Source organism: Ranitomeya imitator, chromosome 2, assembly GCF_032444005.1.
Source record: "Ranitomeya imitator isolate aRanImi1 chromosome 2, aRanImi1.pri, whole genome shotgun sequence".
In the NCBI taxonomy this organism is placed as follows: Eukaryota; Metazoa; Chordata; class Amphibia; order Anura; family Dendrobatidae; genus Ranitomeya; species Ranitomeya imitator.
This window is the reverse complement of record NC_091283.1, coordinates 133,556,188-133,559,372: the sequence shown is the minus strand read 5'-3', so window position 1 is coordinate 133,559,372 and position 3,185 is coordinate 133,556,188.

The following is a 3,185-nucleotide window of genomic DNA, read 5'->3' as shown; positions in this document are numbered from 1 at the left end:
ATAAATTCCTTGAGGGCTGTATGTTTCCAAACTAGGGTCGATTGTGATGTGTTTTGCTGTGTCAGCAACTTTGAGGCTCTCTAACTGCATCATGGCGTCTGCCATTAATTCTAGCCAAACTTGCACCCTCAAAGTCAATTGGCGCTCCTTCCCTTGGGAGCCCTGTTGTGTGCTTAAACAGTAGGTTCTGATCACATATGGGGTATTGGTGTACTCAGAAGAAATTGCTTTACAAATCGCGAGGTCTATTTTCTCCTACTACCCCCACTGAAAATGAAAAAATTGTGATTGAAAGTGCCAGACTCACCAGGTGAGGTGTGTCTTCTAAGCCTTAGGTCCAAGTGAGCTTGCGGACCTCAGGCGTTGATGCAGCAAGCAGGAGGTACATAGTCCAAGTCCTTGCTGCCCAACTGGAGCCTCAGGAGCAGTCAGACAGATGAAGTGGATCCCAGCAGGGATGAGTTCAAGCACAATCAAAAAGCACAGAAGGCACGAGAAATTTATCTTAAATGAAGGAAAAAGTTAATCTCATGGTGATACCTCCCTCTTCACCTAGCATCTGGATTTCTCCCCATTTTGCCTTCAGTTTGGGACAATTTGTGCGATAATGATCCCCTTCACCATAATACATAGAGAGTCCGCCAGTAAGGCAACATGAACTTTCCACTGGAGATAATCTGTTCCAACTGATTTCCATGGGTTCCAGTTCATCCATTCAGGGAGGAGATTCTGAAGATGTTTCAGCATGTGAGACATGGAATTCAAGTGCTTTTTCTTTACACCATTCTTTTAGACTCAAGTCCACTTGGGTAGCAAAATAAATCAAGTCATCAAGGGAAGATGGCAAATCTCTACCAGCAAGCTCATCTTTGATCTTACTGGAAAAGCCGACATAGAAAATAGCAAGGAGAGTGTCATGGTTCCACGTAAATTTTGCAGATAGGGTAAGGAACTGGATGACATAATGTCCCACACAGTCCCTTGTCTGAGTCACCGTATGGAATCAGTGGTTGAGTGGACACAACCCACTTCATCAAACACTTTACAGAAGGCAGACAGGAAAGATGGTAAGGAATGCAACATAGGGTCATTCCGCACCCACAATGATGCAGCCCATGCTAAAGCTTCCCCAGACAGTAAAGAAAAAATTTAGGCCACTGTGGCCAGGTCAGAAAAAAATTGCTGGGGACATAACACAAAATGTACAGTGCATTGGGTCACAAATCTCAGGCCGGCCTTAATATCTCCATCAAATTGGGCAGGAGTGGACAAGAAATTCCCCAAAGAGAATATCCCTGGTAAGTATTAGGCTATAGCAGGTATTAAAGGGAACCTGTCACCCCGTTTTTTGAGATTGAGCTATAAATACTGTTAAATAGGGCCTGCGCTGTGCGTTACTATAGTGTATGTAGTGTACCCCGATTCCCCATGTATGCTGAGAAATACATTACCAAAGTCGCCGTTTTCGCCTGTCAATCAGGCTGGTCTGGTCAGGTGGGCGTGTTCACAGCGCTCTTTTCTTCCCCAGCTTTCCTTTGGTGGCGTAGTGGTGTGCGCATGTCCAGAGTTCCGACTTCCCTGCGCCCACGTGAAGACACAGCGCGCGATCTGCGCTGTAATCCCTTGCATCGGTGGGGGCGGCCATCTTCCTGGGGCCGCGCATGCGCAGATGGAGTGCTCTGCTGCACGGGGCTTCAGGAAAATGGCCGCGGGCAGCCGCGCGTGCGCATTAGAGATCGCGGCGGCCATTTTCCCAAAGCCGAGATGTATTGTTTGTTCTTTTTGTTTTTTTACTACCTGATGAAGGCTGCACTGTAAAAATAGCAGCCGAAACGCGTTGTACTGTTTTTTAAAAAAATTTACAAATATATTTTATTTTGAGAAAATAAATGAATTTTTTAACATTTTTCACTTGAAGTGGATGAATTTAAAAAAATCCGTAGGTGCTTAGCGCCACATTTACTTGGAGTTTTTTTTTTTTTTTTTTTTCTCTTTGAAATTGCCACCTATGTGGATCTGAAGCAGGATCAACACATAGTTCTCCAAAGTGAGCTGCACACCTTATTGGATTATACAACATACGAAGAAGAGTTGCCTAAAGAATTGATTCCTTGAGAATCTCAACGTGCATTTCTTACCGATAGAAGGTGAGCATAACTACAAATAAAAGAAATGTTTTTAACTTGTTGGTAAAAACGTATTACGCTCAGAGGAAGCGCCGCACTTGTCTCTTTTTTTTTTTTTCCCCTCTTTCCCTAAACCAGGGTATTTCTAAGGACAGGCAACAAGCAGAAGAGACTTGTTTGGGCTAAGGACACAAGGAATGGACATTAGACCAGTGAAAATCTGTGCTTTGGCCTGATGAGTCCAAATTTGAGATCTTTGGTTCCAACCACTGTGTCTTTGTGCGATGCAGAAAAGGTGAATGGATGGACTCTACATGCCTGGTTCCCACCGTGAAGCATGGAGGAGGAGGTGTGATGGTGTGGGGGTGCTTTGCTGGTGACACTATTGGGGATTTATTCAAAACTGAAGGCATACTGAACCAGCATGGCTACCACAGCATCTTGCAGCGGCATGCTATTCCATCCGGTTTGCGTTTAGTTGGACCATCATTTATTTTTCAACAGGACAATGACCCCAAACACACCTCCAGGCTGTGTAAGGGCTATTTGACCAAGAAGGAGAGTGATGGGGTGCTGGTGAGATGGTTTGGGGTGAGCTGGACCACAGAGTGAAGGCAAAAGGGCCAGAAGTGCTAAGCATCTCTGGGAACTCCTTCAAGATTGAGGGAAGACCATTCCTGGTGACTACCTCCTGAAGCTCATCAAAAGAATGCCAAGAGTGTGCACAGCAGTCATCAAAGCAAAAGGTGGCTACTTTGAAGAACCTAGAATATAAGACATAATTTCAGTTGTTTCACACTTTTTTGCTAAGTATATAATTCCACATGTGTTAATTCATAGTTTTGATGCATTCAGTGTGAATTTACAATTTTCATAGTCATGAAAATACAGAAAAATCTTGAAATGAAAAGGTGTGTCCAAACTTTTGGTCTGTACTGTATATAACAGCAAAAAAAATGGAAAGGATACAAAATAAATCCTAGGCCTGTTGGCCGGTAACTAAACTGGCAAAACCCTGACTCACCAGAGCTGGGCCTAAACAAACAATTGCTTTACCCT